Genomic DNA, 11,991 nt, shown 5'->3' on the forward strand with positions numbered 1-11,991 from the left:
AGTAAGTTGTCCTAAATCGCTATCACTGTGTCATTTTGAGGGTTTGTATTGGTGCTGAGATTTTTTCACCTAGTAAAGGGCCACCAAAACAGACATCATGTTATGAGAATCAGATGCTCAACATTCAGAGTTTTGGTATTTCTAGGGGGTGGTGGCTTGCCTGAGGCAATAGTGTGAGGTGAAGCTGCCCTCTCGTTGTCAACTTGCAGAGGGAGGAGCCTTCCTGTGAGGAACAGTCAGTGTCAATTCCAACAGGCACCCTATTGGACACCCGCAGATATCAAGGGTCCGGTTGCCTTGAAAAGAGTTGCGCCACAGGTGTCAGGCCGCAAGGTGTGGTAAAAGGGGTGTGCCCTAAGGTGAATGACCTGCCCCTTGGGAGCACCGAGGAGCTTCATTTGGTTTTGGCTCTATACTATAATTCTCAAAGGGGAAGCGTAAAGTGAAGCTGAAGACATCAACAGTGTCCTGGGTCCTAAGGAGAAACATTGATTTCTTTTGGACCATCAATTAATCAGGTATTCTCTCCCCTTGGAGTTTCTTTGAGCTCTCCGGAGCAGACCCCACCTCTCCCTCCCTTTTCCTGTCCGATAGGGGCTTCACAGGTGGTGCCCCTTCCTCAGGTTGGAGGTTCAAGTGGAAGAAGCAGTTTCATCATTAACTTTTGTCAAGTTGCCAACAGCTATTCAGGCACCTACCCCAATTCAGCAGCCTTCAGCTATTGAGAACCACCAGGAAATGACATTAAGAAATTTATGGGATTTAATTCAGCTTATGGAGAGTATGTTCAAGTCCACTGTTTCTCAGATTGCAGTTTTTCTTAAATGGTGGTAAATAAGGTGAAATTAGGCCTTACCTGCTAATTTTCTTTCCTCTAGATCCTCCAGACTGTTCAAGACGCTTGGGTTATGCACTCCTACCAGCAGAGGGAGACTGAGAACACTAAAACTTCTTATACAAGTAGCCTGTGCAGACCTTCTACTAACCAGTAAAACAGTAACAAAGCAGAGGAACAAAACACCTCCACCTAAACAAAACCACTGAATCCACACTCAGATCTCCTCCCCTTAAGACGGGGGAATTCAACTGCAGATGGGCATAAACGGTACCACAAACTGCCCTTAGTAAAACTCCAGGACCCAACTCACAGGAGCTACTACAAATATCAGCAAGTCTAAAGAAAATGTCATACTGAACTGTCCGATATATTGGGTGGGCTCTTGAACGGTTTGGAGGATCTAGAGGAAATAAAATTAGCAGGTAAGGCCTAATTTCACCTTCCTCAGCAATCCTCCAGACCGTTCAAGACGCTTGGGACGTACCAAAGCAGTAAACTCATCTAAGGGTGGACCTGCAAAGCCAAGAGGACAGGACTGCAGCTCCAAAACTGGCATCCTCCCTTGCCTGTACATCCACTCTGTAATGTTTGACAAAAGAATGCAGGGAGGACCACACCGCCGCTCTACAAATGTCCACCGGTGGAACAAAACTACTCTCTGCCCAAGAAGCCGCCATCCCCCTAGTGGAATGTGCCTTGAGCCCCACCGGCACCATACGGCCATGCAATATGTAAACCGAAGAGATGGCATCCTTCAACCACCGAGCTATAGATACCTTAGAAGCAGCCGCTCCCTTCTTGGGCCCCCCATGAAGGACAAATAACCTGTCCGAAGACCTGAATTCCTCCGACCTGCGCAAGTAAACCTTCAACACTCTGCACACACCCAATTTTGCCAAACGACGCTGAGAAGCATCCCCCGTCCTGTCCCCCAAGACTGGCAACGAAATCACCTGATTGACATGAAAAGAGGATACCATCTTAGGCAAAAACGAAGGGACTGGATGCAGCGAAACCTTTTCCTTAGAAAACCACAGAAACGGAGGCCTGCATGAAAGAGCCTGAAGTCCCAAAATCCTGCGAGCTGACGATATAGCTACCAAAAACACCACCTTCATAGTAAGGTCTGTTATCGAACAAGACTCCGAGGGCTCAAAAGGAGAACCCACCAAAGAGTCAAGAACGATATTAAGATCCCACTGAGGAACTACCGGCCGCTGAGGAGGATGAAGAAACTTCACCCTCCTCAAAAAACGGACCACATCCGGGGAAGACGCAACCGACCTGCCCTGCACCTTACCCCGAAAACACGCCAAAGCAGCCAGCTGCACCTTCAAAGATGACAATGAAAGGCCCTTCTCAAAGCCATCCTGCAAGAAATCTAAAATGCACGACACAGAAGCTGTCGAAGGGACAGACGCCCGGTCCCCACACCAATCCTCAAATACGCGCCACACATGCACATAGGCCAAAGACGTTGAATGTTTGCGAGACTGCAGCATCGTCTGAATCACCTGAGGAGAAAACCCTTTCCTTCTCAACCGTTCCCTCTCAAGGGCCACACCGTAAGAGAGAACCGAGCTGGATCCGGCATGACAATTGGACCCTGACACAACAGCACCGAGCCCCCCAGCCACAGAGGCTCGCCTTCTAACAGGTGCATCAGATCCCCGAACCACGGCCGACGCAGCCAATTCTGAGCCACCAACAACACCGGACCCGCATGACATTCCACCCTCTGTAGGACTCGACCTATCAAGGGCCACGGGGGAAACACGTACAGCAACACCCGCTGAGGCCATGAAAGGACCAATGCATCGATCCCTTCCGCTCGCGGATCCCGATGCCGACTGAAATACCGAGGAACCTGAGCATTCTGTGCCAACGCCATGAGATCCACTACTGGCATTCCCCACTTTAGAACTATCTGGTCGAACACCGACTGGTGCAGAGACCATTCTCCGGGGTCCAACATGTGTCTGCTTAGAAAATCTGTGTTCACGTTGTCCACCCCGGCCACGTGCGCCGCCGAAATCTGCACTAGATGCCTTTCCGCCCAACTCATGAGCAGAGCCGTCTTGATTGCCAACCGTGGACTCTTTGTACCGCCCTGCCGGCTGACATACGCTACCGCTGTCGCGTTGTCGGACATGACTCTTACCGCCTTTCCGACCACACTTGAGCGAAACGCCAACAGAGCTAGCCAAATCGCCCTTGTCTCCAACCGGTTGATAGACCACCGCCCCTACGCAGACCGACCGAGACACTGAGCTCCCCAGCCCAGCAGACTGGCATCCGTTACCAGAATCACCCACTGAGGAGGTTCCAACAGCAAGCCCTTTTTCAGATGGGCCGTGCACAGCCACCACTGGAGACTGCGCCGAGGAGCCCCCCTCAATGGCAACCGCAACTCCAAACTGTGTACCTGGGGAGACCACCGGGACAACAGAGCCAACTGAAGCTGACGCATATGCGCCCTGGCCCATGGTACTACCTCTATCGTCGCTGCCATGAGGCCCAGAACCCGAAGGTACATTCGAACTGTCTGACTCTGAACGGACATTAATAGTCGGACCTGCTGCTGAAGAGAGGCGATCCGAGAATCCGGCAGAAAAACACGACCCACTGCCGTGTCAAACCGCACTCCCAAGTACTCCAGACTCTGCGATGGGATCAACTGACTTTTGATATTCACTACCCATCCGAGCGATTCCAGAAACGCGAACACCTGAGCCGTCACCGCAACACTGTGAGCCCGAGACTTCGCCCGGATCAACCAGTCGTCTAGATATGGATAAACCATAATTCCCTGCCTCCGCAAAGCCGCTGCTACCACCACCACCATTATCTTGGAGAAGGTGCGTGGAGCCGTTGCCAGACCAAAGGGCAGAGCACAGAACTGAAAGTGCCTCCCTAAAACAGCAAAACAAAGGAAACGCTGATGGGCCTCTCGAATCGGCACGTGCAGATACGCTTCCGTGAGATCCAGTGACGTGAGAAACTCTCCCTGACGAACAGCCACTATGACCGAGCGCAGAGTCTCCATGCGGAAGGATGGCACCTTGAGCGCCCCATTGACCCTCTTGAGATCTAAAATGGGTCGAAACTGGTCCTCTTTCTTCGGCACCACAAAGTAAATGGAATAACAACCCATTCCCTGCTCGTGCCGAGGAACGGGTACCACAGCTCCCAACTTGATTAAGCGACCCAGAGTCTCTTGAATAGCCTTTAACTTGACTCGAGAGTGACAAGGAGAGGAAAGAAATAGATCCGGCAGCGGGTGCTTGAACTCGAGCACATAACCGTCGCGAACGACCTCCAGCACCCACTGATCTGAAGTAATTTGGGTCCACCCCTGATAAAACAGACGAAGTAGCGCCCCGACCTTCACCAGAGGCTGGACCCGCACACCTTCATAAGGAGGACTTATTACCACTTCCGGCACCTCCAGAGGAGTCCCGACCTCCTCTACGACCCCCTTGAAAGGACTGCGTCCGCTGGAAAAAAACAGATTTTAGAAGGAGATATAAATCTGCCCGGCCTGTACCGCCTCGCGTCCTTAAACCGACCTCTAGCCGAACCCCCTCAACCAGTCGACTTAGGCCGTAACTCCGGCAACCGTGAGACCTTGGTATCCCCAAGACCACTCATCAGTTTATCCAAGTCCTCTCCAAACAACATAGAACCTTTGAAAGGTAGAGAACACAACTTTGCTTTAGAGGCCGCATCTGCCACCCAGCCCCTAAGCCAAAGAGCCGTCACCGCCAGAGCCATATTCTTAGCCGAATCATAAAGGGTGTCCACCAAAAACGAAGACCCCATCTCCAATTTGGCCAGCTCCTGAACCAAACCAGTCCTATCTAACGCAGGCTCATCCAAGAGCTTCTCCGCCCAACGGAAACAAGCTCTGGCTACCAAGCCCCCACACACAGAGGCTTGCAAGGCCAAAGCCGACAAATCAAAGCTGAGCTTCAGAAAGGACTCTAGCTTCCTATCCTGAGGATCCCGTAAGGCTGTACCGCCATTGACCGGAATGGCCGTAGCCTTAGTAACCGCCGTAACCACCACATCCACAGTAGGTGGTTTCAGCAGGGCCAAATCTTCTGGAGGCAAGGGATACAGCCGTGCCATAGCCCTAGACACCTTACAAGCAGCCTCCGGCACAGACCATTCCTGAAAAACCATGTCTGTAATGTCTGAATTCATGGGAAAGGAACGGTAGGCTCTCTGGATCCCCTTAACCAAGGGATCTACCTGGGGTCCCTCCGCAGAGGGAGTGGCCGCCGGAGCAAACTTCAGAGTAGAGATCACTTGATCAATGAGCTCTAACAACTCCTCCTTATGAAAAATGTGAACCACTGAAGAATCTTCCCCAAGCCTTAGCCCATCCTGATCCTCAGACTCATCTAAGAGATTCTCCTCTCCTGGGTCACTCCAAACCTCCGACCCAGGCAGAGAAAGTATCTCCATAGGCTCCGAAATATCCACCCACGGGCGCTTAACTCCCACTGAGCTAACAGCCTCCGGGGAACAAACAGCCTGAGAGGGGCCAGCTCTCCAGGCATTATACAGAGACCAAACAAACTCAGGAGGGAAACCAGACTCCCCCCCCCCGGACGCTGCTGAAGCCCCAACAACACTTCCCGCAGTCTCCGTGATGGACCCCCCTCGCTCCCGCGGCGGCAGGTCCATCGCGTGATCTAAACTAGGCGCGCTTCCTGCCACACACGGGTCCCCCGGCGCCGGTACGGAATGCGCGGCCAAAAGGGCCACGCTTCCCGCCAAAAACGGCTCCGTCAAGGCCGACCCGGGACGCGCAGCCAAAATAGCCGCGTTTCCCGCCTAAACCGGCCCCGCCGTTGCCGGCCCGGAATGTGCAGTCAAAACGCCGCCCAACACCTCCGCCAACTCAGGGGAAAGCACGGGGGCAAGAGCGCTGACAATGTAGGCTCCCCACAAAATTTACATTGGCCACCTATCACTTCAACGCTGCGCTTCACGCAAAACCGACACCTCGCCGGCTTAGACATAATGGCCTCGAACACAATAAAAACAAACAGTTGCTTTGTGCTCTGACAGACTAATAGGCAAAACCTCCTAAGGCAAGAACGCCCTTGAAGACGTTTTATCTCTGGACTGCCACAAGAACGGCCAAAATAGCCGCCTTTTAAAAACGTTTATTTATTTATTTATTTTAAACCCGGGACCACAGGAACAGCTGAAACAGAAGCAAAAGAAAAAGCTGTCTGAAGCGGCGTCCCTGCATGCAGGAGGTAAGAACTTTTAAACAGCCGGCTGTTACGAAGGGGAGGGGCAGAGGGTTGTCCTGAAACGACAGAAGGGGGGGGGGGGGGTCCTGCGGAGCAAGAGGTAAAACTTTTTTTTGCGGAGAAAATCTCTTTTTGCCGGTCGCGCGCTTCCCGCGTCTCTCACTGGGATCGTAAGCACCTCAACGTTCAAGTAACAAATTATTATATTAGATAAGAGGCTATTTCTTGTATTCTTACCAGCTTCTCCAGTTCCAATACATGTGCACCCTTGGTGCTCATTGGCCATTTCCTTATCTGCTACACGTGTTACCCTCCTGCAGCACATCTTTCTTACAGCATGCACATAGCATGAACCTCCTGTCTCCTCCTTCCCTTATCACCTAAAAATCTCCTTATTTGGGGGAAGGGGGGGGGTCCTCAGCCTCGCTCACCAATCATGTTATACCACATCTGCTTACCATATATGGGTCATAGAGTTTCATGTCCTCATAAGTTACTGCTTATCATGTGACTTACTGTAAGTGCATAACACTTATTATTTAAAGGAAAACAAAACTTACACTTAGTTTCTGGAACACAAAGCTTATGCCCTCTATACACAAGCAGCAGAAGGAAGAAATATACACAACACTTATGTTCATGTGCATTTCCCCCTCTCCCTTCCATCCATATGCACTTTTCCCTCTGCCTTCTCTTCTACACACACACAAACACTTTCCTTCTATCCTTCAAAATTGGCTCCTCTCCCTTCCCTGTGCATTTCCCCCTCACCTCTTTCTTTTCCTCATGGATCCCCCACTTCACTTCCCTTCCACCCATGTGCAGAATTTCCTCTTCTCCCTTCCATCAATGTGCAGTTTCTTGTCCTCTCCTGTTCCCCCCTAGGGGTCTCACATGCCTTCCTACTTCCCACTGTCCCCTTCCTCAGCAGCATTGGCAGGTAGGGTCTGCAGTCTTGCTCTCTCCAGCCAGCTGGCCTGAAGCTTTCCCTCTGCTGCCTCCTTCCAACATGGCAACAGAAAGTTGTGACATAGGGAAGGACCTTGGGGCTGGCTGGAGAGACAGGGGGTATTTTGGGGTGGCAAAGTATTTTCTTGGCCTGGCGCTTGCCATCCTATAGCGACACCTATGCCCACGGGATCCCCACAGACTTCGCAGAACACTGGTTGAAAAACGCTGGGCTACACTGATAGTCCGTTGTGATGTCTTGATCTCAGTTCAGTCTTATATTGGAGTTGTTTTCTAATTTTCCTGTGTGTTTTAAGATTATGTAATCTTTTGTTTACTTTAGCAGAATATTGTTTTAATAATTACTGCTTCACTCAACACAGACAAATAAGGAGAGAGAAGAGAAAGCTGGAAAAGCTGCACAGAAATATTTTCCTTTTAGTGCTGGAACCCTGGGTACAAGAGGAGAGAGAATAATTTCTTACCTGATCAGGAACCAGGGCAGACATTTCCCTGCTGTTTCCCCTCTGAATTCTGCAGCTGCTGCAATGGATTCAGGCTGGAGAGTTCCCTTTTCCTGCAAAGACAAATAAAACAGGAGGAGGTTGAGCTGATTCCAGGTCTCAGATAAATTCTCTCTGCAGATCTGAGACTGGGTTTTGCTTGCAGGGATTTCCAGCCCCAAAGGCAGAAAGCTTCTGCTTTTGTTCTGAGTCTTTTCTGTCTTGGCAGAAAAACGTGCAGAGCTCCTCCTTCTGGTGTGGTCAAGGAAGTGCAGATGGCATGATGTCACAAGGCTGAAGCCACTTCACTGAGGAAGTTTTCATTCTCTCCAAAGCAGCCACTGCCATCTTTGTACACCCAAAACATAGGGTGACAAGCTCCACCTATTGACCTAGGTCAGATAATGGGGTCATGCATGCTCAATCAAACCTCCTTGGGTGAGGTCATTCTAAGATTTCCCACCTCCTTAAAGTGGATCTGTAATGTATAGGAAGTAGATAACAGGCAGTGGGTCCTACACAGGGAGAACACATCAGGGAAATGATTTAGGGCCTGATGCACAAAAGTCCCTGGAAAGAGACGCTTCCTATTTCCAGCTCAGTAAAAATTACCAAGGTGGAAATAGCCAGCGATTCACAAAAGAAACTGCATGCAAATGAGCTGCATGAACTTTTATGGTGCAGCTCAGGTAAGGAAAGTGTGGCTGCTATGTGCTTACCCAGAACAGTTTTACTACATACGTGTTTTGCACATGCATACAGAGCTGCCAAGTTACCCATTCCAGGAGGGAGACTTTTTGACAGGTCCTGGATTTCTGCCAACTTCATCCAGTGCATTATGGGATCTGCAGCACTGATTTCAAAGGATAGAATCATGGACTTCAAATACTACACTGCTTTGGGATGTAAGTTTAAAATCTTACCTCTTTGACAAAGCTTACCACGAGAACCCATAACTAACCATAACACAACACCCTTCCGACCTTAGGCAGAATGTATCTCTTTACAACTAATTGATCAAATCCTCTTGTCTTCCGTGACTTCTTTGTATCACCAAATGTATACTCCATCCTGTATGCGATGCCACAACAGGTCTTTGTAAGCCACATTGAGCCTGCAAATAGGTGGGAAAATGTGGGATACAAGTGAAATAAATAAATAAATAAATAAAATAATCAGGACTGGCCAAAAAGTCTCCCTCCTGGAATGGGTAACTTGGCAGCTCTGTGCATATGAGCTGTGTGTATGAAAACCGTGTGTATTGTCATCACAAATAGCTGCTTAAGCTCCTCCCCCTCAAAAGAGCCAGTTTCAAAGGATGGAGGGGCAGCAAAAGGATGCGCTGACTGAACAGCTCATGACAAGAAACATTCCCAGACTACTCTGAGCACTCCTGGAGCTCCCAAGCGCTGTCCATGTCAGTCCCAGACAACCACGGGCCACTGACCCACCTGCTACAACCCCTGGAGTTCTCAGGCGCTGAGCCTACCCTAGTCCCCGGACTCCACCGCGTACTTGCCACAGCTCACAGCCATAATTCTGCACCACCTTGATGCTTTCCTTGGCTTCATGCTGCAGTGTTTTGGCTTCTTTTTCCATCCCCCACATGGAGCCAGAAGAAGTCGGAGCTGTCCGCTCGCGAGCTTCCGAAACAGGACACCTGTGCGCACCTCCTCTCTGCCTGTATTCTCTGCTACAAGACCCACCCTCCTGGTCACTGGCGGCGAAGGCAGAAGTGCAAACATCAAGGAAAAATAAATAATTTATTCTAATTTTGCTTCTTACAAGAAAAAAATTATATGCAGCCGGGATGCTACGACAACTCCTGACCTCCCGTAAATATTCCCCTGTAAGCGCTAGGCGTTTCTTCATGTGTATTGCTCGTAAATTGCTGTGCACATTTAAATACGAATCAGCTCATTTGCATAGATTTGCATTCAGTTCCCATTGGCTACCTCCACGGACAGAAAAGAGCCCACAGGACCCCTTTCTACATGTCTTGCAAAGTACTGTACTTGCTAAACCGGTCTATAACGCACAGTTCTGCCCTGGTAATCGGAGCCTTAGTCCTCTTGCATCTACATCCCTGTGGTCCTTGAGACCTGAATCTATCTGAAAATTCTGGTCCCCTCACTATGGAGAATTACATTTATATCTTGTTAGTGTTTATTCAGGCACTTCAGTAATTTTTTGTTGTTGTTGTGCAAACTGCTTCTCGAAATTGTACAAAGACAGCAATTGCAGTGGAATAACTGGCTGGTAAATGGTCTCAGCTTCTGGATCTGTGTTTAACTCCTGGTTGTAAGGGGGTTGAAAGTGTTGCCAGATCTGAAATAGAATATTATGTGGTGGTAACCCCATAATTATTGTATTTTACAAAACATCACCATACACTGCGTGGAAGTAAAGAATTAAAATTTTAGTTACTTCTCGTTTTTCCAGAAGACAAATGATTTCTCTCCTTAGCACATAACTTCCTCAAGCTTGTGGTTAGCTAGACCCGTAGTCTACTTGAAAGCCAATTTCTATTTTCTTAAAACATTACATTTTAACTCTTTACTTCCATAACTGCAAAAATGCAGTGACAGGCAGTAAAACAGTTTAAAAAGTTGAGAATGTGAGCCTTCACCAGAAGTCCCAGCATGCTCAGAGCAGGAAGGAAGTAGCGGGGAGTGGCCAGTGTTGCCATCCTCACTTATTTCCCACGAGATTGGGCTTGTTTTTGTTAGGACTCACGGGTATCTTATTTGTGGGACACCGCCCTAACTAATGGGAAATAAGCAGGGCTGACAACATGGTTTCTGTACGGGGAACTTGCCCACTTGGTTATATGAACTGTCAATCTTGTCAATCCGGCCAGTTCTCAGTCACTATTGGCTGTCTCGGTTGCAGAGGCGGTGTCTGCGCTGCTGCTCTGGGATTCGCTGCTTCCTCGCCTGTTCAGGCAATTGAATTTGTCGATTGTGAATTAACTTATGAACTCGGGAGGGTGATGAGCAGTTGTGGTACTTTCCATTTACATTTCCCGGTATGTGTTTCAACATTAGTGATTTGGGGGTGTCTTTTCTCTTTGGGTACCTTCCTATCTTTTTGTTCCACCTTTGTTGCTTTTTCTTCCACCTCAGTTCTATTTTCAGGAACATCACAGTGCTGTAATGGAGCAAAAGAATTCTGTAGGGGCAACACTTGTGAGGGCGGATGCTTCTGTGTCACATAACGAAGTCTGCCTGAGCCTACTGTGAACCATCTATTCTTAGGTGGTTTTATCCTTTGAGGCAGTGGTGAGAATTTGGTATGATTCTGTGCAGTATGATTTTGTGCAGTCCTAGAAGCTGCTTTAAGTGCATTCAATTCCTGCTTTACTTTACTGAGCTCCTGTTTTAAACTAGCGAGCTGAAGACAGATAGGACAAGCCTTAAGTCTCCAGATGATTGGCCTTGAAACTAAAGCATCACAATTATTACAGAGAATAAAAGTTACCCTGATTGGTTGAAATGGGTATGAACAGGTGTACTATGATGGGGTTAACAGTCTGCAAGGTTGCCTGTGTGTGACTGAGTAAAGTTAATGAGTTTTGGTTTGTCTATATATGACTGGAAAACCCTGGGGTGGGTGGGATTATAAGTCCCAGTGAGTCAGCCCAGTTCTGTATAAAAAATGTTCTCTAGGTATGACCAGAACTTATACAGTCTGATCAAAGAATTTCCAGTTGATTTAACTTTCAAATTCCACTAGAATATAACTAGGACTGGCAGCACCTTTCCACAAAGTTAGAATGCTACAGGACCAGAAGCAGTTAGAAAAGCCTATCCTCTATCAGAGCTAGGCAGGAAAGAGGATAGATCTATGGGTATAGCTGATTAATAATGATTATTGATTATCCTGCCAATATGGTACTGCCAACAGTGAGAGAAGCTTGATGAACAAGTTTAAGGAACAGAAGGTAAAATGGTATCCTATCCAGCTTATTTTCGAAAGAGACGGACGCCCATCTTCCGACACAAATCGGGAGATGGACGTCCGTTTCAAAAACAGGTATAATCGAAAGCTGAATTTGGACGGCCCAAACTGCTTTCCGTCACGGGGACAGGCGAAATTCTTGGGGGCATGGCCAAACGGTAGCAAAGGCGGGACAGGGGCGTTCCAGGGCGTGGTTAACAGATGGACCTCCGCGCCTGATAATGGAAAGAAGCAAGACGTCCCGACGAGCATTTAGTCCACACAAAGTTGGTCCTGTTTTTTTCACGACCAAGCTTCCAAAAAGTGCCCAAACTGACCAGATGACCACCGGAGGGAATCGGGGATGATCTCCCCTGACTCCCCCAGTGGTCACTAACCCCCTCCCACCCTAAAAAACAAACTGTTTAAATATTTTTTCCAGCCTCTATGCCAGCCTCAAATATCATACCTAGCTCCATGACAGCAGTATGCA

General features: G+C 48.7%; 1 long non-coding RNA gene across 1 annotated transcript; it reads right to left on the reverse strand.

The window, feature by feature from the left end:
* Positions 1–1,048: 1,048 nt before the first annotated feature.
* On the reverse strand, positions 1,049–7,749 carry LOC115464505. Its single transcript, XR_003941261.1, has 3 exons — positions 7,542–7,749; positions 5,272–5,278; positions 1,049–1,061 (listed from the first exon to the last, which is right to left on the reverse strand). It is a non-coding gene; the product is annotated as an uncharacterized LOC115464505 (long non-coding RNA).
* Positions 7,750–11,991: the final 4,242 nt, after the last annotated feature.

This window comes from Microcaecilia unicolor, chromosome 1, assembly GCF_901765095.1.
Source record: "Microcaecilia unicolor chromosome 1, aMicUni1.1, whole genome shotgun sequence".
Lineage (NCBI taxonomy): Eukaryota > Metazoa > Chordata > Amphibia > Gymnophiona > Siphonopidae > Microcaecilia > Microcaecilia unicolor.